Source organism: Dromiciops gliroides, chromosome 4 (genome assembly GCF_019393635.1).
Source record: "Dromiciops gliroides isolate mDroGli1 chromosome 4, mDroGli1.pri, whole genome shotgun sequence".
In the NCBI taxonomy this organism is placed as follows: domain Eukaryota; kingdom Metazoa; phylum Chordata; class Mammalia; order Microbiotheria; family Microbiotheriidae; genus Dromiciops; species Dromiciops gliroides.
Window position 1 is genome coordinate 277,604,761 of NC_057864.1, and position 26,025 is coordinate 277,630,785.

General features: G+C 39.3%; 1 protein-coding gene across 3 annotated transcripts in view; it reads left to right on the forward strand.

Annotated features, from left to right (window-relative positions):
- Positions 1-23,692: 23,692 nt before the first annotated feature.
- PRIM2 (DNA primase subunit 2) overlaps positions 23,693-26,025 on the forward strand; it is a 389,354-nt gene continuing 387,021 nt past the window's right edge. The window contains exon 1 of one of the 3 annotated variants that reach the window (XM_044004351.1): positions 23,693-23,780. The gene's annotated coding sequence lies outside the window, so the exon portion shown is untranslated. Of the gene's footprint in view, positions 23,834-26,025 lie in introns of all 3 variants that reach the window. The other 2 variants (XM_044004348.1, XM_044004350.1) reach the window with 2 other exon arrangements.

Below are 26,025 nucleotides of genomic sequence, written 5' to 3' on the forward strand. Positions count from 1 at the left end.
GCAGAACTGGTTGCTGAAGATCTGAACCTCAGTCTTCTTTGATCCATGCCCAACACTTTATCCACTATGCCATATTTTCTCTGTGCTTTTTCTATATTAAGTGAATAATAAATGTTCGTTAAATTAAATTGGTTTCCTGCCAAAAGAGTCTGTATTACTGGCAATTACTCTTCTAGAGCCCCTAGTCCGCTTCCTGAAAGGCTTTATAATTTCCCTCCAGTGTAGCCAGGTCTGTAATTGTCTGGCACAAGTGGACAGAAGGGGCTGGCCTGACAAGCAATAAGCAATGCAGTCTCTGGGAATTCTGGGTGTTAGGCTTGCTGGGTGAAAAGCAGTGAAACCATTATCTATGAGCAGGTTGTTTTTGTTTGGGTGTGAGACAAAAAGCCATGGAGTCCCCATCCACTAGGGAGTGATTTGTGCCATTGGTTATAGAGCAATTAACAAGGCCCAAGGGGAAGGAACCTCCTGGGGGTGGGGGAAGGGCCAGGTAGAAGTTATCTGAGAGTAAGCAGATTCTGTCCCAGGATTCACAGGGGATGAAGTGCAAGAGGTAGGAAAAAGATTGGAAGATTTAGAACTGAAGCAGACTTGAGAAGCTATCTAGGTCCAACATTCTCATTTTACATTTAAAGAATCGAGGTTCAGAGAGGTTAAGTCACTTGCCCAAGGTCACACAAGTTGGAGGTGACAGGGCTAAGATTCAAACCCAGGTCCTCTGATTCTAGACCCACAATTCTTTTTGCTGTCTAATTTGTAAACCTGAGAAATCAGAGCAGAGGTAGAGAAAACAAATTATGGGGGGAGTAGTAGGCTTCTGGGGGATAGCAACCCCTCTCAAGCAGCCTCTCCATCCAATACATCAATCTTTAGTGGAGGAGGCAGGACTAGCTGGATCTTTAACTGAGTTAGTCATGCTCCTTGATTAATGGAATCAGCCAGGTAGGCTTTATTTGCCTCCTGTTGTCAAAATATGATTAGGAGATCCCTTGTTTTCCATGGCTAAGGCCCAGCAAGCAAGCTGTGCCCTGAGCTTGGCCTAACAACAATCCTTTGCACTCACCCTCTAGATGAACTCTGCTGCAACTAACTCACAGAACTGATGGTCCCTGAGCTTGGGCAAGCACCAGCAGGCCCAGATATGAAACCCTGCTATGAGCAGACTGTCACTAGAAAACCTTGCTTCACTGTTGCTGTTGTCCCTCACCTACAGTATTCTGTTTGACTCTTTGTCTAACTACATGTATATAAATCAAGGTTTAGCCACACTAAAGTGGGTTCCCCCCACTAAGGATGGTGCCCTGGCATATGTATTCTTGCTTACAAGCCATTCCCCTCACTTTGAAATTAAACTGTTTGATTCCTGACTCCTGTCTCTAACCTGCTCTGTTTGGTTCCGGCCATCCATAGATTAGAGGCCGGTTCTGTCCAGTTGACACTGTCAAAATTGGTTTATTTGTTTTAGTTTAATATTAGAGGAGGGATAGTAGCCTTAAATAAGGGCTTTGAGCCTGCCCTGTTTTCTGAGCCAACCAGTCTAGACCTAAATGTGAGACTCTTTCTTGATTACCCACCTGGTCTGCTCATTCTTGTATTGAGCTTGGCCAATTGTCTGTCCCTATTCTTTACTTTCTGGAGCATGTCTCTATTTGCATTCAGTTAGTGTCCCAGTTAAGACTAGGTTCAGTGATGCACTCCATATTGCACAGCCCTGGGCAACTAGGTAGCTTGGTGCACAGAGTGCTAGACTTGGAGTCAGGAAGACCTGAGTTTAAATTCACCCATGGACACTTACTAACTATGTGACCCTTGTCAAGTCACTTACCCTCTCTCAGCCTCAGCTTCCTCACCCTCAATATGGATATAATTATAGGACCTACCTCCCGGGATTGTTGTGAGGATCAAATGAGATAACATTAAAAAACCCTAAAGCACTTCACAAATCCTGGCTATTATTATTATTAAAATAGAGCAATATGGTTAGAAAGGTAGCTTAAGGTTCAATTTTGAAGTGGGAATGGAAAAGAAAGAGGGAATAAGCATTTATATAGCATCTACTACATGGCAGACACTGTACAGCCTTTATAAATATTTGTAAGTACTTTACAAATATTATCTTGTTGGGTTTTTTTTTGTTTTTTGTTTTTGTTTTTGTTTTTTTTTTGTTTTTTTGCGGGGCAATGAGGGTTAAGTGACTTGCCCAGGGTCACACAGCTAGTAAGTGTCAAGTGTCTGAGGTCAGATTCGAACTCAGGTACTCCTGAATCCAGGGCCGGCGCTTTATTCACTGAGCCACCTAGCTGCCCCTACAAATATTATCTTGTTTAATGCTCACAACACACTGGGAGGAAGGTGCTGATATTCCCATTTTGCAGTTGAAGAAACTGAAGGATCTTAAATGTCATGCTGAGGAGTTTATTATTATAGAACTTTATTCTATAGATGATAGGAAAACTTTAAGCCTTTGGGGCATGGAAGAAGCAGGGGGAAAGTGGGATTTTTAAGATCGTAAAGTTTACAGTAGTGGAGCATTGTATTAAGATTAACTTGGCACACATTGATGGACCCTGAGCCCTTTGACAATGCAGTATTATGCGTTGACAAAATGAGGCAAGATGGGGGAAAAAAGCTTTCCTCAGAATCAGAATTCAACCCTAGTTATTAGTGCTACATTCTTGGTGACCCTTCTGTCTTTCTATATTGGAGACCCTTCTTGATAAGACCTATGGTGCCTCCCTGTTCCATCCTTCCTTAGATGATTTCTCTAGTCTTAAAGCCTTAAATATTTCATTTATGATATCTTCCAGATCCCTCTTGCTTAGCCTGGAAATGAACATATGATTGAAAAAATTGTGTTGGGCAATGAAAATTGTGTTTCTGGACTAGATACTAAAATGATGGACTCCTTTTCAGGGATGGAGTGCATATAACAAGGTTTTGGAAAAACACATTTCCCTCAAAGCTTGTAGATCAAGGAAGAGTTATTTATTTATTTATTCATTTTTAGTGAGGCAATTGGAGTTAAGTGACTTGCCCAGGGTCACACAGCTAGTAAGTGTTAAGTGTCTGAGGCCAGATTTGAACTCAGGTACTCCTGACTCCAGGGCCGGTGCTCTATCCACTGCACCACCTAGCTGCCCTGGAAGAGTTATTTTTTATTTAAATAATAAAAATTTTTGTTTATAGTTTTGAGTTCCAAATTTTATCCCTATTTCCCTCCCTCCCTGAAGCAGTAAGCAATCAGGTATGGCTTATACATGTGCAATTATGTAAAACATTACCATATTTGTCATTTTGTATAGGAAAACTTGAATAAAAGAAAAACATGAAGGAAAGTAAAAAATAGCATGCTTCAATCTGTGTTCAATCAATATCAGTTCTTTCTTTGGAGGTGGATAGTATGCTTCATCACTAGTCCTTCAAGATTGATTGTCTTGGATCATTGTATTGCTGAGAATAGTTAAGTCATTCACAGTTCTTCATCAAACAATATTGCTGTTTCTGTGCACAACATTCTCTTGGTTCCACTCATTTCACTATACATCAGTTCATATATGTCTTTCCAGGCCTTTCTGAAATCATCCTGCTTGTCATTTCTTGTAGCACAATAATATTCCATCACCATTATATAGCACAGCTTGTTTAGCTATTCCCTAATTGATGGGCATGCCTTTGATTTCCAATTTCTTTTCTTTTCTTTTCTTTTCTTTTCTTTCTTTCTTTTTTTTGGGGGGAGCAGGGCAATGAGGGTTTAGTGACTTGCCCAGGGTCACACAGCTAGTAGGTGTCAAGTGTCTGAGGCTAGATTTGAACTCAGGTCCTCCTGAATCGAGGGCCAGTGCTTTATCCACTGCGCCACCTAGCTGCCCCCTTGATTTCCAATTTCAAGGAAGATTTAAAACAAAATAGAGGAGGGAGAAAATTGCTTATTTACATTTATTAATTACCACAGAGGGTAGTAGGTACAATGCAGGTAGAAGAATATCAATAAAGAGGCCCTATTATTCATAGAAGACAACTTCCATAGAGTTAATAATGAGGCATAAGGACTCAGATGTCTATTTACAGAAGAAGAGAATATGAGTAATAATATAAGACAAAGATTTTAATGCAAAGTGGTAAATTCTACTTCATAAGTATCACTGAAACATGCCGAGAAATAAAACAGGGGTGGAATATGTTAAGGGAAGGATACACTCAGTAGTGTGCTGGGTAATGTTTAACAACTAACTCCCCAAAGCTAGGTATGTTATTTATCCTCTTTGGATAAACAACAATAATATATGCATGACAGTGTTAAGACTTTTTCCATCACTTTCTTAAGTCTAGATAATCAACAGAGCAACAAATCAAGCCCTGTTTTCTAATGTTTGTCAATTTCTTAGATGTAAATGCTCATTTTGAAAATTTAACAATTGGATCTCATAAACCAGTTGGAGCTGGCTCCAGCACACCCACATACATCTTATTCAAAATGAATAAGCTGGTGAAAGGCAGAATGGGGTGGAAAGGCATTGTATATGAAGAAGACATACTATTATGAAGAAATCCATAATTTTGGTGGAGTAGTTTTGGTGAAAAGTAGTAAGGATCATAGAATTTATACCTGGAAGGGGTCTTAGAGATCTTGTCAATGCCTTCATTGTACAGAAGAGGAAATTGAGAACCAAGGAACCTAAGTGACTTGCCTGAGGTTATAATGAGGGAAAAAAAGAGTTTAGAATTTAAACTCAGGTCCCCTAACTACAAATTCATTGATCTTTTTACTATACATCCACAATGATTAATGAAAGGTAAAAACATTATTATGGGAGTGCATATTATAGACCACTTAGCCAGAGGAGGAAGTGATGGCGAATTCTGAAAGTGGATCACAAAGCTGGGGCATGATAGAATAGTGGTGAGGGGCGTCAGCTAGCTAGAACTCTAACTTTCTCTGGGTTTTCTACCTAAGTACAATGCTGAAAGTAAAGAATATAGGTGTCTTTCTTGTGTCAAAGGTCCTGAAGACCAAGAAATCCAAGTGTTGAAGGCTGTCCACAGTGATGAAAAGAAGAAAATCTGAATGTCCCTCCTACTTTGGGTGGCCCAAGTTATTTCAGCTTTGTGGGCAAACAAATTACTAAGAACTCCTCTGGCTGGTGTATACCAGCAAATATACCCCTATGTGTATGTGTCTTATGGTTGTGCTTTTTCCTCCTTATCCTCTGCTTCCCTTCCCGGTGCTCAAATCTGCTCTCCTGGCTATGCCATTCAGCATGTGATTTGGATAGGCTACGTGACTTAATTAAGCTATGCAATATCCTTTTCTATAGTTGTCCAGATAACCTCTGATATTAAGAAAGTTGAATCGGAAAAAGCACTTTGTTGAGGAATGGATACCATATGAGGGATATTTGTAATACTGTTGGGTAATTTTCCTCTTACTTGTTAGGATTTTAAATAAGACAAACCAAATGGACTTCATTGTAATACTGCCAAGCATTTCCCTTCTGGCAGATTCACTTGAACTGTGTAAAATCCAAAAAAGCTTTTAATCCTATACTTAAAACTTTCCATTCTTTAAAGTTGAGTATAATTTACAAACTGAAGGTTGGGGGAGAAAAAAATGAAGATGTTTAGACTCTTTTAATTAGTCAAAATAATTTTTTAAATAGCAAAACATTAACTGGACCCTAAGAACCAAAGTCATCTAGTCAATAATGCAGATTTCAGTTTCCTACATAGTCATGTGGCTGGTGGGAAGGAAAGGTGCCAAAACACTGATGCCAATACATTGGTGTCAATAATTATCCCATTTCTACACATTAAAAACAAGACGTTAACTTTTGTCAGAAAGAACTGCATTTTGTGGAAGCTAGCTGTAAATTTACTACATGAAATTTTATTCTGTGCTACCGTCTGTTTGCAAAAGTACCACAATGCTTATTTAATGTCTGGTTTGTGTTACTCTTTCCCTAATAGATATAAGGATATGCCTGCTATTTAGGACTTTTAAAATGTCAAATTCTCTCCTAGAGAAATGAATTGACGTTGCTTGTTAGAGATGTATCAAGGGAAGCTGTAACTCCTTATCCTGTATTAAGGGAAGCTGTAATTCCATAAGGCAAAGACTTAAGACCTCTGACAGCAACCAGTATTAACCAGGCCTTTCCATGCAGACTGGGATAGCTTTTTCTAAGGTCAGGCTAGTTTTTTTCCTTAGGTGATATTAAGACTCTCCTTGAGACTTGATTGGTTCAGGTTGTTAATGTGTTTTCCTGGCTGATTGAATATAAAAAACTGAAGAGCTTCAGTTCCTTCTCTGAGACTTCTGACCACGGGCCAGCAGCATGACTAAATACCAAGAAGCTATGCTCAGCTGAATTAATCACCACCATCATCATAATAGCTAGCATTTATATAGCACTTACTATGTCTCAGGCACTGTGGTAAATACTTTATAAGTATTATATCATTTGATTTTCATAACAAACCTGGGGAGGTAGGTGCTGTCATTATCCACATTTTACAGATGAGGAAACTGAGGCAAACAGATGTTAAATGATCTGCCCAGCATCATTATCTAGTGATAGTATCTGACATTTATATAGTGCTTACTGTGTTTCAGGCACTGTGCTATGAGCTTTACAAATATGATTTTACTCATTTGATCCTTACAACAACTCTAGGAGGTAGATGCTATTATTATCCCTATTTTACATATGAGGAAACTGAGGCAAACAGAGAGTTAAGTGATTTGCCCAGGATCACACAGTGAATAAGTATCTGAGGCCAGATTTGAATTTAGGTCTTCCTGACTCCAGGCCTGGTGCTCTATCCATTGGACCATCTAGCTGCCAACACAGTGTCCTCACTGAACATCCTTCTGCTGTGGCTAAGTAAACCTCCTTTTGTTAACTGTTATATGGAAGACAAATTCTAATTTCTTTCCAATATGAGACCTAAACTTCTGGGGGACCAGGGGAAAAGAAAGGGAACAAATATTTATTATTTACAAATATTATGTTGTTTGATCCTCACAACAACCCTGGGATAAGTGCTATTATTGTTCCCAAGTAACAGATGAAAAAAAAAAAAACTGTGGCAAACAGATTAAATGATATGCCCAAAGTTACATAGCTAATAAGTGTCTGAGGCTAGATTTTAACTCAGGTCTTCCTGACTCCAGGCCCAGTGCTCTATTCATTGGTCATTTAGCTTCCTCTATTCAGTAGAATTTATTTCATTGCAAGGCCATTACTCTTGGTAGTAATTGAACTACCTGTGGACTATTTGTGCCCATCCTGTGGTAGCGACTTCTGAGCTCATATTGGTCTGATTAGCCACAGTCTGACACACTGTACTTTGATTCCAACATAGTGATGTCATTTTGGTCCTCTTCAAGAACAGAGGACAACAACCAAGTTGAAGTACCATGTTCAGTTCAAGTGAATTTTTAGTGCATCCTGCTTCCTATAGATAACAGATTGTTTCTTCCCCAACAGAGATAAAAAGGTAAATTTTCCTATGTTTCATTAGCTATTCTATCTAGTTAATCACTGCCCTAGAATTCCTGGGAACTAAAAAGCTGAAACATCTTGGATATGTATCATAGATGGGACCTTTTCTGTGTGAAAATGGAAAGCTGTGAGCATTCTTTGGTACTAGTATTCTAAAGTTCTGCCACCCCAATTTTGGTGTTACAACTCCTAATTAGCCATCAAGAGAACTAACTATACACCTTACCCTCACTGATCTGAGATTAAAAGCCTCTCTATTGCCCAAATGATTTGTGGAGATCCACACTGAGACCTAGAGGAACCACAATACTTCTGTTTTATCTGTAGGCCCCCGGGTCAAACTCCAGCCCTTTTAAGAACTCTTTAAGGAATATTTTTCAAGAAACTGTCTTACTATGATATCTATTTTTTGTGTGAACTACTTCTTTCTTCCTTGGATGTAGTGGATTCATATATCACAAAATCACTAACCAAGATGGCAACTGTAACTAAATGCAGAAATTAATGTTGATAGGAGAATATGGTCAATTCCTCCCCTTTTAATATGTGTTTATTTTATTCTGAACATAAGAAATAAAACAAGCATTTCCATAACAGTAGAATAGAAAAAAAGATGATTGTACATGAAATTGCAAATTTATTATGTACAACTTGTTATCCCTTTTAAGTATATAATAAAGTTATATAACTTCCTTACCCGCCCCCCCTTTTTTCTCTCACCCTCCCTATGGCTATCATTATACACAAATACATATATATGTATATATATATGTAAAGTCATTCTATATATACTTCTATTTTTCAGTTCTGTCTTTGGATGCAGATAGCATCTTCCTTCATATGTCCTTTGTAGTTAATTTGGGTATTTATAATAGTTAAAATGGGTCGAAGAGAAAGCGGCTGTGATTACTCACAAGCCAGGCAGGCTGAGAAGAAGCCCAATCACCCCCTGGGCCACACTGTAACACGAACAGTGTGTCCTGGAAGCAGCGCTACACTTTAAGGAGTATAATAGTTAAAATGACTTAGCTACTCAAAGTTGTTCTTAAAATAATATTGTTACTATATACAACATTCTCTTGGTATGCACATTTTGCTCTTCATTGTTTCAGGCAAGCCTGTCCATGTTTTTCTAAGATCATTGAGTTCATCATTTCTTTTTTTGTAGTATTTTATTTTCCAATTATATGTAAAGATGGTTTTAAAATTCATTTTTGTAAGATTTTGAGTTCCAAATTTTTCTCCCTCTCTCCCTTCCCTCCCCTCCCAAAACAGCAAGCAATCAGATATAGGTTATATATGCAATCATGTTATACATATTTCCATATTAGTCATGTTGTAAAAGAAGGATCAGAACAAAAGGGAAAACCACAAGAAAGAAAAAATAACAACAAATAAAGCGAAGATAGTGTATTTTGATCTACATTCAGACTCCACAGTTCTTTTTCTGGATGTGGAGAGCATTTTCCATCATAAGTCTTTTGGAATTATTTTGGATCATTGTTCTCCTGGTTCTGATTACTTCACTCAGCATCAGTTCATCTAAGTCTTTCCATGTTTTTCTGAAATCTGCTTGCCTTAAGGTAGATCAGGAGAGGCTTCTTGAAAGCAAAGATTTTAGCTTGGATTCAAAAGAATCCAGGAAATCCAGGAGGCAGAAATGAGGAGACAATTCCAGGTCATGGAGGACAACCAATGAAAATTTGTGGAGTGTGGAGATGGAATGTCTTATTCAAGGAACAGCATAGAGTGTTGCTGGATCTTAGAGTACATAGAGGGGTGTGTGTGTGTGTGTGTGTGTGTGTTATAAGAAGACTGGAAAGGTAGGAAGGGACCAGGTTATGAAGTTTTAAAAAGCCAAATAGAGGGGCGGCTAGGTGGCGCTGGGGCAGCTAGGTGGCGCAGTGGATAAAGCACCGGCCCTGGCGTCAGGAGGACCTGAGTTCAAATCTGGCCTCAGACACTTAACACATACTAGCTGTGTGACCCTGGGCAAGTCACTTAACCCCAATTGCCTCACTAAAAAAAAAAAAAAAGCCAAATAGAAGATTTTATATTATATGATCCTGGATTAAAGCATATGCAAAAATACGATATAAATATGTCAGTTTCTTGGATTTAAATGGTGGAATTGGATAATTATATATGAGGGAGAAAAGCAAAGATTAAAAACTTTGTTTTCTCTAAGGGAGCCTTAAGAAAACATAAATGGATAAAATCTATGTGTTTTGAAATATATCTGTTAAGAAATCTGTTATCTTGCTATGTGATGTAGAGGAAAGAGCCCCAAATTTGGAGTCAAGGGTGTTTTAATCCTAATCTTATTTTTGCCACTAACTGGCTATGTGATTTTGGATAAGTCATTTAATCTCTCTGGGCCTCAGTTTCCTCATCTGTAACATGGGGGTTGGATTAGATGCTCTTTAAGGCACATCATAACATTCTCATTTTATATTAATGTTTAATGTAGCAAGATGAAATCTAAACTATAGTAATAAATATTGAACTTCAGTTTGATTCAGATTAACTTCAGAAATGGGAGAGCTCTAATCAGAGTCTAGTCATTGGACAGGAGTTTGTGCGCGTGTGCGCGTGTGTGTGCGTGTGTGCGCGTGCGTGCGCGTGCGCTCACTTGTGCACCTGCAATTACCAAAAGGAAAATTAGTTTTCCTGTCCACATAAACTAAACTAATAAGTATGTGTTTATATAGAGGGATTTCTGTGCAATGTTATTTGCCTGAGTATTGAATTCAGGAATAGGTTAGGAATTTAGTATCCAAGCTGTAACGATTGGAATAACGCCACCTGCTGGATACTAACTGTAGAAGAGTTCTGCCCATGAAGCGAAGGTCTTTGAGGGCAAGACCAGGAGTCTTGTCTTTGGTATCAGGAAGTGACGCGGACTAGTGGGAGGAGGAAGGAAGAGACTGGCGCGGAGTCTCAGGGCTCTTTCCTCTGGACTCTGGCGGAGAAGGGAGCTAGAAATGCGCTCTCCCTTTAATAGATAGGAATCTAGGCCTTTCTCTCTCTCTTTACCAAATTCTTATTCTCCTTAATAAATGCTTAAAAGTCTAACTCTTGCTAAAGCTTATAATTTATTGGCGACCACTCATTAAATATTTTAGACAGACTAGCTAGAATTTTAGCCCTTAACAGATGGCTGACCACGAAGAGGAAAGCTGAACCTCACTTCTGATCTTCTGGTTGGGTAAGAAATTTCCCCTCCCTCTCCCTTTAACTGCTAAGTACTGGCGTACTGGCTGTGTTTTCCCTTTAAATTTTTTCAAATGGACCTTTTAAACTCCCTAATTACCCTATTTTTTATTTTAGTCTGTTTAACCAGACAAATGGGAGATAAGATCATGTTAATGCTTTGTTTTTGTGGATTTTCTATTTTTCTTTTTATTTTTGTTAAAAGAGCCAGCAACTTACTCACACAAGGAAATATCTCTCCCTCTCCCAACCATGCTTTTTCAGAGAAACCTGAAGAGATTCCTGCAGCTTTTCCCAATTCTAACACTAATTGTTGCTCTAATTTTGCATGCCTGGAGGCAATGACCCACCCTCTAGAAGCTTTTAATCCCCTAGCACCTGGAGGCAAAGTGGGGGAAGAGGAATCCAGGCCTGAGTTCAAAATCAAGTCTGATTCAAATTGCTCTGGTCCCTCCCCTCCTCTCCAGACCCCACCCTCTACTCCTCCCATGGCCAAGCCCATAGCTTCCCCTGCCTGGGAAGTCCAGAGATCTGATGCGCATGCTCAACTTTTTCTACCTGCATTTGCAGCTTCAGGCTCAGCCCTTCCCCAGCCTGGCTGTGCTTCTAAGACAACCTTAGAAAACTCTTTAAATTCTAGATATGCTCGTTTTGTTCATAATTTTGCTAACCTGCTTTTGTCTTTAATTAGTAATCTTATAAAGCATTTGTATGGTGAAAAGCCTGACAGACAATATAGAGGGGTTAAAGAAGAAAAACTTATGGTGAATAAGAATGACAATCATCAACATAGTTCAAGACTCCACTTCTTTTGCCATGGAAGGGTATATATTTCACAGAAATGTAGCAGTAAGCAGCAAGGTATTGATATGAGTATTGGGGATTTTAGATATCGGAATCAAAAGTGTTCTGAATTCACTCAGAGTAATAGTATCAGTTCAGAGGTTACATAGGATTTCTATGCTATTACATATGCATTTTGAAATTAATGGTATAGGTTTATTTTCATAGAGATTTTAATGCTTTTGAGATTGTGTCTTATACTTAGTTTCTAAAACAAGGAGAATATTTGTAAAAGCTTTTTATAGTCATGTGATCAAGTTTATATTTTGTAATACTCTTATTAATATTAAGTTCATATTCATTTAGATTTCCCTAGTTTGAATTTCATTGTCTTTTATTATTCCACGTGTATTTTCTTCTGTTCATTCATCTATCTAATTTTGAAACATGGTTTTGATTTCATAATACAATGTTAATTCTAGGAGTATTGTGCTCCCATATTCTGAGTTATTTGTTTTTGCTATTTTTTCTCAACTGATTATTTGATCAAACTCTTTAAAGCATTTCCCTGGCAAATTGTTTGCCATGGCAAGTGTAAATTGATTCTAGAAGTATTATTTTTGATAAGCATATTCCAAAAAAAAAAAAAAAGAGAGGAACATTTGTAAAAGTTGTCTTTGAGATTGTGTTGTGCTTTAACTTGTATTTAAATATGTTCAGATTTTTCAAAAAAGTAATTGTATACTAAGTTAAAAAAAATGGGTATTATTTGAAATTGTTGCGTAATTATATATTGTGTTCTGAGTCAAGATGTATTCACATTTTTTGCAATCATTTATTATCCTCAATTTTAAATCCATATGAGACTTGGATTATGGGAACTTATCATTTAAGACATTAATTGCCTTTATTCTGAGTTATCAGATGCCAGTTGGCCAAGATGCCATCCAATCACAAGAGGAATACATGCAAGAGCAGACACTGAACTGTCACATGAGGGGAGACATGCATGAAGTCAAGGTATGGCCGAGGGAACGGCTTTTGACAAATGTTGAGGTTGGATTCTCTTGGTTTAATATTTTATTTTATTTTTCCCCACAATATTGTACAGATGGCTGGAAGTATTGATCCCACCCATCTCACTTCTACACCTGGCTTCTATGCTCCCTCCTATATGCCTGATGCCATGGACATCTCAATCCCATGCATCTGATTAAGTCTGACTCAGTTTCCTCTAATATGTTTGGTGGCATGGACATGTATTCCATCCACCTATTTTAAGCCTGGCATACTGTATGGGCAGTACATATTGCTCAAGTGTGGGAATGTTCATATCCCATCATTTCTCTGTTCTTTTATGGTAACCCCCATAATTATCTCAGGTGTCATGATAAATACAGTGTTGAATTTGGCCTTGACACCTGTTACCAATTATATTAGATTTTTTAATTTCTCATAATGGCATGAGGATAATTAGGCAGATGATGCAAAAAGTGATGAAACAAAGATAAAAAATTATTTTTAAAAATTAATATCACAGCAATTGTCTTCTCAGTAATATTATAATTTTAAAGAATGTTTCAATTTTGTTTTATTATATGTTTCATGTGTAACAACTAAGATTCTGAATTCCCTTAGACATGTTTTTGAGAACTTTCATTGTTTGATTTGATTATTGACAAAGCTATTTTAAAGTTGTGTTAAGCTCAATTTTGTAGGAAATTTCCTGGCTGATTACCAGCATCCACACATCAACCCCTGAAAAGACTTCCATTCTACGACTACACCTAGAGGACATCTGAGAAAAGACTTTCAGAGACTTTAAATGAACAGTTTTGATTTGTTGTTTTTGTTGTTTTTTTTCTCTTTCTGTTATAATATACACCATCTGTAACATGTATTCTCTGCAGAGGCCCTCCCTTTGCAAGACTAATGTCAAAGCGTCAGTTCATGAGGACAAAAAATCGCCCCTCTGGACAAAACTTTCCTCTCTTCCTTTTCTATATTGTTGTTCACATATTATTAGTTAGCAATAGTTATTATATTCTTTTTACTGTTCCGTCAAGGAAACATTTTGTTTCTTGAGGAACAACAGGGGGGACTGTAACGATTGGAATAACGCCACCTGCTGGATACTAACTGTAGAAGAGTTCTGCCCATGAAGCGAAGGTCTTTGAGGGCAAGACCAGGAGTCTTGTCTTTGGTATCAGGAAGTGACGCGGACTAGTGGGAGGAGGAAGGAAGAGACTGGCGCGGAGTCTCGGGGCTCTTTCCTCTGGACTCTGGCGGAGAAGGGAGCTAGAAATGCGCTCTCCCTTTAATAGATAGGAATCTAGGCCTTTCTCTCTCTCTTTACCAAATTCTTATTCTCCTTAATAAATGCTTAAAAGTCTAACTCTTGCTAAAGCTTATAATTTATTGGCGACCACTCATTAAATATTTTAGACAGACTAGCTAGAATTTTAGCCCTGTAACGATTGGAATAACGCCACCTGCTGGATACTAACTGTAGAAGAGTTCTGCCCATGAAGCGAAGGTCTTTGAGGGCAAGACCAGGAGTCTTGTCTTTGGTATCAGGAAGTGACGCGGACTAGTGGGAGGAGGAAGGAAGAGACTGGCGCGGAGTCTCGGGGCTCTTTCCTCTGGACTCTGGCGGAGAAGGGAGCTAGAAATGCGCTCTCCCTTTAATAGATAGGAATCTAGGCCTTTCTCTCTCTCTTTACCAAATTCTTATTCTCCTTAATAAATGCTTAAAAGTCTAACTCTTGCTAAAGCTTATAATTTATTGGCGACCACTCATTAAATATTTTAGACAGACTAGCTAGAATTTTAGCCCTTAACAAAGCCATCCTGGTTCCTTTTTTTCTTCTGACTTCTCCCCATTCATACAGACAATCCTGTTTTTGCCAGACCAGATGCTTCAGAACACAGTTTCACTCTACCAGAGAACAGTTAGAATGTTAGAAGGGGAGGTACGAACATTCAGCCTACACCCTTCAGGATTATAGGAGAAGATACTTCCAAAGTAGCCTTAGTCTATTTTATAAATTTGAAACATCTGCTCACTCTGGCCTTTTCTACTGAGGCTAGGAAATGTTTACAGGAAAATGACACAGAAGTAGTACCATGAAGATGATGGAATGAGAGGCCTCAATAGAGCTTATTTCTCAAATATCCCCCTCAAAATTTATAATACAAATGCCAAAAAAGAAGTGGGACTACTAGTAAGACTTAAAAGAAAATTTAATACCTAAAATTTATGCAAACTGACCTCATATTCAAGAAGGCCTTGGTTCAAGTACTGCTCTTGACACATATTGGCCATCATTTAACCCCTCTGTAACTCAGGAAACTCTCTAAGTTGCAGAACAGGTGTTGATTGACATTGGTAGAAGTAGTTTTCTTCTTGGGAAGTCACTTAACTTTTTTCTGAACCAGGCAACCTTCTAAGATTATAAATTGCTGAATATCTGCTGTTCTTCATTGATTGAGGAGGGGTCCTCAATTGGAATTCTTGACACCAATGAAATCATAATTTCTTCCTGATCTTCCACAGGCCCTCACAACTGACAGTATCAAAGGCCTTGGTCAAGTCAACAAATGTTGTATAAGACCTCTGTTTGCTCCTGGCATTTTTTCTGGAGTTGTCAGGCAGCAAACACCATGTTTATCATTCTGCAGTCCTTTTTTAAAACCACATTGACTCTAGGGTATTTGACCATCTTCTAGATGATTAATTAGCTGATTAAGGAGGACACTGGTAAAGATCTTACCGGCAATGACTAGGAGAGAGATTCCCTTGTGGTTGTCACATGACAGCCTGTTTCTTTTCCTTTATAGCTTAATGGCATTCAGTAACTCTTCTTCAGTTGGAGGTTCAGCTAGAGAGGAAGTGATTACAATGTGGGGCATATGATTAATGGCTTCAGCAATGGTTGATGATGGTCTTTTAAGAACACTATGGAAGTGTTCAGTTCATTTCTCCAAGATCATGTCTTTGTGGCTCCATCCACACTGAGTCTTTGGCCCATAATAGTTTTCAGGGAATCATAGAATCTCTTAGGATTATTGCTGCCTGTAGAATTAAATCTCTTCTGCTTTCCTGCTGAGTCAAGAATCCTGCATCTCTATAAGCTTCACTTGCACTTTGTGTTTGATGGACTTAAATGCTGCCTTCTTAGAGACAAACTATCCTGCTGATAAATCCCATAGAGTTTTTCTTTCTTGTTCAGTATCTTCTGAATTTCCTCTGACTGCTTTTGGGAAAAAAAGCAAAAACAAAACTTCTGATAAAATAACAAGAAGTAGTTATCTGTAGCATAGTAATACTAACTTACTTTTTTTTTTCTTTTGGCGAGACAAAATTAGGGCTAAGTGACTTGCTTTGGGTCACACAGCTGGTAAGTGTTAAATGTCTGAGGCTAGATTTGAACTCATATCCTCTTGACTCCAGGGCCAGTGCTTTATCCACTGCACCACCTCCCTGTCCCAACTATTAATATTTAATGTGAGAAAACTTATAAAACTGAAGGATCAGAGGTCTTGCTCATAGTTATTATAGAAGGTTGCTGCATCTATCATCCCTACTTTTTCACCAATCTCCAATCTCTCCCTGTCTATTGGCTATGTCCCTGATGACTATAAACATATTCATGTCCCTCATTTTTAAAAGCAAATAAACATACAATAATAATGATCCTTTCTTCATCCATCCATCCATCCATCCATCCATCCATCCATCCATCCATCCATCCATCCCCAGTAGCTATCACCCTATGTCTATCTTCCCTTTTATGTCTAAACTCCTTCCCATTCTCCTTTGCTGGATTTTCGTTCAGATATTGCTCATTAATTATGAGCATCCTCCATGGCTCTGTCCTGGACCCTGTTTTCTTCTCTCTCTATGCTGCTGCAACAACTTTTGGCAAGTGGTTGACTTGCCACAAAAACCCTGGAATTTGTACTTCCTCCTAGTTTGGGAAGAGAGGAAACATGAGAGATCAGCCCTTGGACAGAAGAGTGAAAGTTTTTTTATATAAGGAATATTGAGGGAATTTTGGGATTATTGAGGAGAATGAGGAGAAAAGGGAGAAGTAGCATGGAAGCAGCATGACATATGTATGCAGAATAAATTGGAGGTAATTTCTAAGCATAAAGAGAGACTTGTAAAGGCATCTTGCAGAAGGTGAGATTTTAGCTGAGACCTGAAAGAAGTTATGGAAGCTTGGAGGCAGAGGTGATGAGAGAGAGCTACTGATAGTGAAAATTTAGCTCATATCTGCCACATCTGTAGTTCTTTTCTTTAATTCCATGAGAGATGACTTCTAAATGGACCAGTGGAGAACTGTGTGACTGTGTTTTTAAATTTTAGTTTAGAAACAGGAGTGCTAAAGAAAAAAAAAACCCACTACAACAAGGAACATATGGTCCCTATCCTGTCCCTACCTTATTTCTGTTTGTTTGTTGTTGTTTTTTAAAATTCTGTTGAATAACACATTTTCCAGATTTAATATTATTTCTCATAAACACCTATGGTCATCCTTGTTTATGTTGCCTAGTGTCCCTTTGATTATAGCATGAGGGTACAATGGGAGCCACAAAGGAAAATTACTTTCCTAGCATAAGGTTGACTGCTTAACCCCATTCAGTTCCTTGTTAGAAAGTTTTACTTTTTAACTGGGGACATGTACAAGCCATTTCGAAATTACACTTTATGACGCAGCTAGGTGGCACAGTGGATAAAGCTCCAGGCCTGGATTCAGGAGGACAATTCAAATCTGGCCCCAGACACTTGACACTAGCTGTGTGAACCTGGGCAAGTCACTTAACCCTCATTGCCCCCTATATATCTATATCTACATCTACATCTACATAATCTATATCTATATCTATATCTAAATCTCTATCTCTATCTATCTATCTCTATCTCTATCTCTATCCACATATACATATACATACACACATTACCCTTTCAAATGCAGAATTACTATGAATTCAGGCCATTAAAAATATAAAATCTTCCCCATATAAAAGATCCTAAGGATAACTGGATGTTATATGTTTTCTCTTGGTGATCTCATTAGCTACCATGGATTCAGTTTTCATTTCTATGCTAGTGATTCTCAAATCTACTTATATATAGCTAATCTCTCTCCTGACCTCCAGTGACATACATCCAACTGCCTATCAGACATTTCAAACTGGATGTCCCACAGACATCTTAAATTCAACAAGTCCAAACCTGAACTTGTTATCTTTCCACCTTCAAACCCTCCCTTTATTCTAACTTCCCTATTACTATCTAGGGCATCACCATCCTCCCAGTTACTCAGGCTTGAAACCTAGGTGTCATTCCTGACTCCTCATTCTCTTGCCCTCCATAGCCAATTTTTTGCCAAATCTTATCAAATCTATTTTTTTTTTTGGTGAGACAATTGGGGTTAAGTGACTTGCCCAGGGTCACACAGCTAGTAAGTGTCAAGTGTCTGAGGCTGGATTTGAACTCAGATGCTCCTGAATCCAGAACCGGTGCTTTATCCTCTGTGCCACCTAGCTGCCCCACAAAGTGCTCTTCTTAAAGCACAAGTCAGATTATATTATCCCCCTATTTGATAAATTCCAGTGGCTTCCTACTATCTCCATGATTAAATATAAAATCCTCTATTTGGCTTTAAATGACCTGCACAACCTAGCCCTTCCTACCTTCCCATTCTTATAGTCTACCCTCCTCCACATTGCATACTCTGTAATACAACTACGGTACCCTGGCCTTGCTATTCCTCTCACAAGAACACTGACTCTACTGGTTCAGTGCCAATTTGCTGGCTATCCTCTTTGCCCAATAGGTTCTTCCTCCTCACCTCAGCCTCCAAGCTTCCCTAATGTCTTTCAAATCTCTGTAAAATTCCCACCTTCTGCAAGAAGCCTTTCCTGATCTCCTTTAATGCTCATACCTTCCCTCTGAGATTGCCTCCAGTTTACTCTGTATGGTTTTTTTTGTACATAGTTATTTGCATATCTCCTCCCTTAGATTATAAGGTTTTTTTGTTTTTGTTTTATTTTTTGCCAGGCAATAAGGTTAAGTGACTTGCCCAGAGTCACACAGCTAGTGTCAAGTGTCTGGGGCTGGATATGAACTCAGGTCCTCCTGAATCCAGGGCTGGTGCTTTATCCACTAGATTATAAGTTAATTGAGAGGAAGGGCCATGGTTTGTTTGTTTGCTTGTTTTTTGGCCTATCTTTGTATACTCAGTACTTAGCTTGGTGTCTGGCACATAGTAAGGACTTAGTAAATGCTTGTTGACTGACTAGTAGGTTTGTGAGAAAGGGCAGCTATGTGGCACAGTGGATAGAGTGTTGGGCTTGGAATCAGGAAGACTCATCTTCATGAATTCAAATCCGGCCTCAGATACATACTACCTTTGTGACCTTGGGCAAACCACTTGACTCTGCTTGCCTCAGTTCCTCATCTGTAAAATGAGCTGGAGAAGGAAATGGCAAAGCACTTCAGTATCTTTGCTAAGAAAAACCCCAAAATGGGGTTACAAAGAATTGGACATGACTGAAATGACTGAACAAAAAGTTCCTTAGGAAGGATTAGAATTAGAAAGAATTCCTGACTACAAGTCCAACACACTTCCCACTAATCCATGCAGTCTTTTCTGATGAATGATATAAGTGAAATTGAATATTTGTAGTATAGGAAGGTTTGGAAGATCCATTTCTCTGTCAAACCCTGGACAGTACTCTGTGTCCTTCTCACCACAATATACAGAATAGAACACAAAACATAACTGAATACGCCAAATACATAATGTTGTAGAATTTCTTTCTCTAGCTCTTTTTCTGCCTAAATCTTTTGGAAAGGTCTTAATTGATTAGTCATCTCAGAATTAGATATTGTTTTAGTAACCAAATTGTTTTTACACCTTCTTCAGTTACAGGATAACATTCTACTAAAACAGAGTTCTTTGAAGCATTTCAAAAGAAAAAAAACTACAATGAAAATAAATCATCTATGATAAATTGCATCATGAAGCACAGGAAAGCCTGTCTTCTGGCAGGGAGAAATATAGAACAGAGGATAATTAAAAAGCCTAATTTGGAGAACAATTTCAACTGTGACAGAATAGATAACTATTATCAGAGCCAAGTGAAATTCATGTGGCCAAACCACATTAAAATTCTCTGTTTAGTGGATATTGAAATACTGTTCTCAGTTCTGGGAGCCATGATTTAGTGGAGGCATTGACAAGCTGTGCTCCATCAAGGAGAAGATCACTAGGATGAGAAAGGGACTTGAAATCATGCCATAATAATTCCATTTAAAGGAATAGGGGATGTTTTGTCTGGAGAACATAAGACTTGGGGGATATGACTCCTATCTTAAAAATTTAGAGTTGTTTTTTGGGAAACATTTTTTTGGCCAGCTATTTGTGTGACTGTTTTAATTCATTTCATGAATCATGGTTTGTATCTAATATAATTCAGTGCATTGGGGTGAATCCTGTATATAAGATTATATGTTTGTTAAGATTTTTGTACACACAGGCACTATCTTTGTGTGAATGAATCCTTGACAATGACATCAAATCCAAATGTGGTGACTCCACCATTCTTGAAGGTGGTTTCTTATAAAAAGCTTCACAGACCTTTTCCATGCATATGGAATGTTTATATCTTATCCCTTACTCTTTTTTTTTTTTAGTGAGGCAATTGGGGTTAAGTGACTTGCCCAGGGTCACACAGCTAGTAAGTGTGTGTTAAGTGTCTGAGGCCGGATTTGAACTCAGGTACTCCTGACTCCAGGGCCGGTGCTCTATCCACTGCGCCACCTAGCTGCCCCTATCCCTTACTCTTTCTCTTGGTGATCTCATCACTTCCCATGGGTTTTATTATAATTTCTATGAAGATGACTCACAGGTCAATATATCCATTCCTAGTTCCTTCTCTGAGCTTCATTGGCACATTATCAGATCATAAATTCCTTCTCTGATCTCTTTTAGGTATCTTAGAGACTGACTTCAACCTTCTTATTTTACATATGAAGAAGGCACAGAAAGGTTAAATGATTTGCCCAGTGTCACATAGTAAGTGTCTGAGGCAGGATTTGAACCCAGGTCTTCTTGAGTCTATGTCAAGTATGATATTCACTATTACCAACTTCTAATTGGACTTATCAAACTAGATGGAGGAGAGTGTCAAGATACTATTAGGAGATACCCTGTTTTCCAGAGCTAAGGCCCTGCAAGCAAGTTAGGCCCTGAGTTTGGCATAACAATCCTTTGCACTCATCCTCTGGATGATCTCAGCCACAGCAAAATCCCAGAATTGTTTCACATAATTAATGTATTGCTTTGACCAATACCAGGTGTTCTCTGAGCTAGGACAAGCACTAGACAAGCTCCGACAAGTTCTGGTCTTGAAGCCCAGCTATGAATCAAACTTGTCTCTTTATTCCTGTTTGTTACCCCTCACTGTCAGGGCTACAGCTGACTGTAAAGCCATTGGTATAAGTATTGAGATCTGCCTACACTAAAGTGGGTTTCCCCACAGCCTGGCACATGTGCCTAATTTGCCTCCTTGCTTGCAAGCTATTTCCCTCACTTTGAAATTAAACTGTTTGATTCCTAACTCTCCTGTCTCTAGCCTGTTCTGTTCAGTTCCAGCCAGCCACAGGTTAGAGGCTAGTTCTGTCCAGTTGACAAAAACATCTAAAGAGGTAGCTTGCTCTGCTGAATCAAATACTTTTTAGGGCCAACAATACCAAAAAAAAAAAAAAAATCACTGTGGAACCTTGTATTCTAGTGTTTTTTCAACTGAGTGATAGTAAAAACAAAAAGTAGTCTACTTTGGAATATCATTTGCAAAAACTAATCTCTTTCCTTCTCATGAATTCCCTTATCATTGAATTTATATAGGTTACAAAGGTAAGCACATGTCTAGGAAGTTACTGGTGTTCCTTTTTTTTTTTCTCCTGTACTAACAAAATCTGAGATTTTTTTTTCCATTTTGACATTTTCCCCTTTTCCAGATACCTTGAAAATCAATCCCTTAACACCCTCAAAACTTCCAGCACAGACTTCCTCTTTATATCCTTGGTCTAGTACAGTTACTTTTTCCATTTTTGTTTTTAGTGCTCTTTCCATTTCCTCAGATAGCACATTTATGACTGATGTTAGAACCCAAACTTCATTGTCCTTGATGTTGAAAAGAGTTTGTTATTAAAAAAAAATGCAGATCTTTTCCACAGTTGTGTGTCATTCTTCAGATCTTATCTTTTACTTCTGCCATGATTTTAATTTTAAAAATTATTTTGATTTTTATTGACATCTTTGGTTTTTATAACATCTTAAGTATTAATATATCTATTCCCTTTCTCTACCAAGTGAACCATCTTTCCTAACAAAGCATGAGGGGAAAAAATTCATCAAAACAAACCATTTAGTCAACTCTCTATATCTATATGAAACAAGTTTTAATTGAAGAAACAAAAAACAAATGTGAAGCAAACTATCAACACATTTTCAAGCTTTGTGGACTTCATAAGGGCGAGGGCCTGGAGTCTGCTTTGGTAGGGAGAAAGGGAGGACAAAAAGAACGAAGAGATACTCCACCTCCAGAGTTTATGAATCCCAGGAAAAGAGAACTAAAGGGTAGCAGCAATCCCAAATGAGTCAGAGGATCCTTGATTTAGAAGGTACCTAGAAGGTATCTTTGAAGTGGTCAAGTCCAATTCTCTCATTTTACAAAGGAAGAACTGAAGCTCTCATGGATTACCCTGACTTGCCCAGGTTAAATGAGTACAAAGTAGTCCCTACCCCAAAGAACGATTGGGATTTGAATCCTGATTTTTTAATGTAAATCCAGTTTTCCCCACTGTATCTGTCAATGAGTCCATCACAGCCAGGCCCTGAAGGATCTCTTCTTTAGCTCTCTATATTTAGGGTTCTACAGCAATCAGTGACCACCTTCCCCTTGAGGCCCAAATATAGAGTCATTCTGATGCTCCAAGAGCTGCCCAGAACTTTAGAGAATCTTAAAAAAAAAGAGACCAAATGAATGAACTTCTTTGGTGGACATTTTCAAGCTCATATACCCACATTGTGTCAATTTCTGGCTAGGTCACAAACTCTTACCCTGAAGCACTCCATCATTGCTAGGGTTGCAATCAACACTGAACTGCCCACTATCTTTTTACCTAGAGGCACATCCCAATTTCCATTATAAAGAACCCCTGAGTCCTAATCAATCAACCAATAAGCATTTGTTAAGTACTTACTTCTAGCCAGGAACTGCCCTATGCATTTTTTTTTGTGTGTGTGTGTGAGGCAATTGGGGTTAAGTGACTTGCTCAGGGTCACACAGCTAGAAAGTGTCAAGTATCTGAGGCCGTATTTGAACTCAGGTCCTCCTGACGCCAGGGCCGGTGCTCTATCCACTGCAGTGCCACCTAGCTGCCCCCCTATGCACTTTCTGTTTTTTGTTTTTGTTTTGTTTTGTTTTGTTGTTTTTGTGAGGCAATTGAGGTTAAGCGACTTGCCCAGGGTCACACAGCTAGTAAGTGTTAAGTGTCTGAGGCCGAATTTGAACTCAGGTCCTCCTAAATCCAGGGCCGGTGCTCTATCCACTGCGCCACCTAGCTGCGCCCCACCCCCCTGCACTTTCAAAGGCAAAAGCGGTCCTTGCCCTCAAAGAGCTCAGTGTACAAATACTATATACTCAGGATACATTAGAGATAATCGTAGGGGGAAGGCGCTAGCATTTAAAAAGAATCCTTTCCTCGGCCTCCTTAATGTTAGCGCCTTCCCCCTAAGAGCATCTCCAATTCATCCTATAATACATAAAGGCTTCTTGATGAAGGTGGGATTTTAGAGGCGACGTGGGGAAACCAAGAGGAAAAAAACAAAAACCAAAATGAAAACCAGGAACAATCCGTCCTTCCCTTCAAAGAGTTTACATTCTGACTGGGGAGAGACGGCGTATATAAATCAGAATACACTAGACGAATGCAGAATAAATGGGCCCGCGACTGGCGTAAGTAAGTCCCACTTCCCTGGATGGGAGACCAAGAAGAGGAAGCGCCAGAATCTGAGCCGGGGAGACCTTGACCTTCAGGGGCGGGGCTGGGCCGGCGCGGAGGCAGAGGGGGCGGGACCGGGGTCGGCGCGAGTTGTGACGACTTCCGCCTCCATCCGAAATCTCCCGCCATAGAGAAGGGCTGAGTCCTGATTTTAAGGGGAAGGGATCCTTGCGCTTTTAGGTGACTCGGAGCTGCTGCAGGTGATAACCTCGCGTGGGCATCTCACGGCTCCTTTCCTCTTTCCAGCCTGTAGGTGGGTTTTGTTTCTCCAGGGGTTGTGGAGCCTCGGGGTCTGTGCCTGGACTCAGTTACCCCTTGCGGAGAGTTGGCCTGAGAAGCAGGGCTGGTATTGGGGGGGACAAAGCGAGGGGTTTCTGGGGATGCAGTCTTGGGGGAGAGGGAGAGCTTGTGTCCGGGCGTGTAGTTCATGGGTGCGGCATGCTTAGCTTCCCCAGAGCTCTAGGTCAGGGAAGTTTGGGAAGATCGACAACTGAAATTTACACGCTTGCGTTCTTACACCCTGTTCGACTTCCCTCTTACCCTCGGGGGTGGGGGGTGGGGGTGGGGGTGGGGGGCTACTGGGAGTAGGAAGGCCTCAGTCCCGGTTGGGGAATGGCCCGAAAACCGAGGGATCTGCCCCCAGAGCCACAGCATGCAAAGTATTACTATTTTGGATCACAGGCAGGAAGTGCTTAATAAATGTTTTTGACCAGGAGTGATGGACTTGAGATCCCCTGAGATCATAGTTTGAATTCCACTTTTCTGCACTTAGTAGCCGTGTGACTCTAGGCAAGTCACTTAACCTCTCTTAAGTTACAGTTTCCTTGTGGGGCTAATAAGTTATAGTATGAACATAGTGAGAAGCGACTGTCTCTTTGTCATTGTTGTTCAGTCGTTTCAGTCATGCCTGACTTTTTCTGACCTCATTTGGGGTTTTCTTGATAAAGATAATGGAATGGTTTGCCATTTCCTTCTGGTTCTCATTTGACAGATGAGGAAACTGAGGCAAACAAAAGGTAAGCGATTTCCCCAGGGTCACACAGCTAGTAAGTGTCTGAGGCTGGATTTGAATTCAGTCCAAGTGAGAGTTGATGAGGGCCTGAACTAAGGTGGCATCTTGTGTGAGTAGTAAGGGGATGGATAAGAAGTATGCTGTGGAGGTAGAAACAAAAAGATTTGGCAGATAATGATTTGTAGAATAAGAGTAAAGAATGGCAGATGTAACCAAAGTTGTACATTTCAGTGACTGGAAGGATAGAAGAGCCTTCAATAGAAATAGGTAAATTCAGGAAGGGGTTGGTTTGGTAAGGGGAAGCTGAGTTCTGTTTTGGACATACTGTTCTTGGGATGCCTGGGTGACATCTAGTTTGAAATGTCTAGTAGGCACTTAACAAAAACAGAGCAGGTATCAAATTTAGATATGATAGGGGGCCTGTTGGACTTGAAACACAGAAGACTTTAGATTCTCAGGCCAGTTTTGTTATTTCACTAACTGTGTGGTCACAAGTAAGTAAAAGTTCCTTGACCACTTAGGGCCTCAGTTTACAGTGATAGTAATTATCGGGGACAGGTAGGTGGCACAGTGAATAAAGTTCTGGGCTTGGAGTGCCGAAGACCTGTGTTCAGATACAGCCTCATACACTTACTAGCTGTGTGACTCTGGGCGAGTCACTTCATTTCTATTTGCCTTAATCCATTGGAGAAGGAAATGGCAAACCAGTCCATTATCTTTGCTAAGAAAACCTCATGGATGGTATGGTTCACGGAGTGACAAAGAGTTGGACAAAATTGAACAATTGTATTTAAAGCCCTATATGCATCGGTGTTATTAACTTGGGATTTGTGAACTTATTTAAAAAATATTTTGATAATTGAATTTTTTTTTTTTGGTGGGGCAATGAGGGTTAAGTGACTTGCCTAAGGTCACACAGCTATAAGTGTCAAGTGTTTGAGACTGGATTTGAACTCAGGTCTTTCCTGAATCCAAGGCCAGTGCTTTATCCACTACGCCACCTAGCTGCCCCTGATAATTGAATTTCAATATAATTGGTTTCCTTTGGAATCCAATTTTATTTTATGCATTTAAAATTATTATGAGAAAGGGGTCCATAGACTTCACTAAATTGCCACAAAAGGAACAAAAAAGGTTAAGAACCTCTGATGTAAGTGATAATTCGGAGCATTCTCATTCTGTTCCTCACTGTTAAGAATCAAAATTTGTGAGTTCTGGCTGTCAGTATCATGCCATTTATCTATTTACACTATTGATTTTAGTGTTACAGCTGTGCAGAGCCTCACTTTGAATCTGGAGACTCTAAGGATTGTTGGACAGTTAGTTGTATTTAGATAAGCTATGTATTGGCAAGGAGTGTTGCATGATCATTAAAACAAAAAACAAAAAAACTGGTTCTGTATTTTTATTAGCAAAAGGAACTCCTAGTGAAG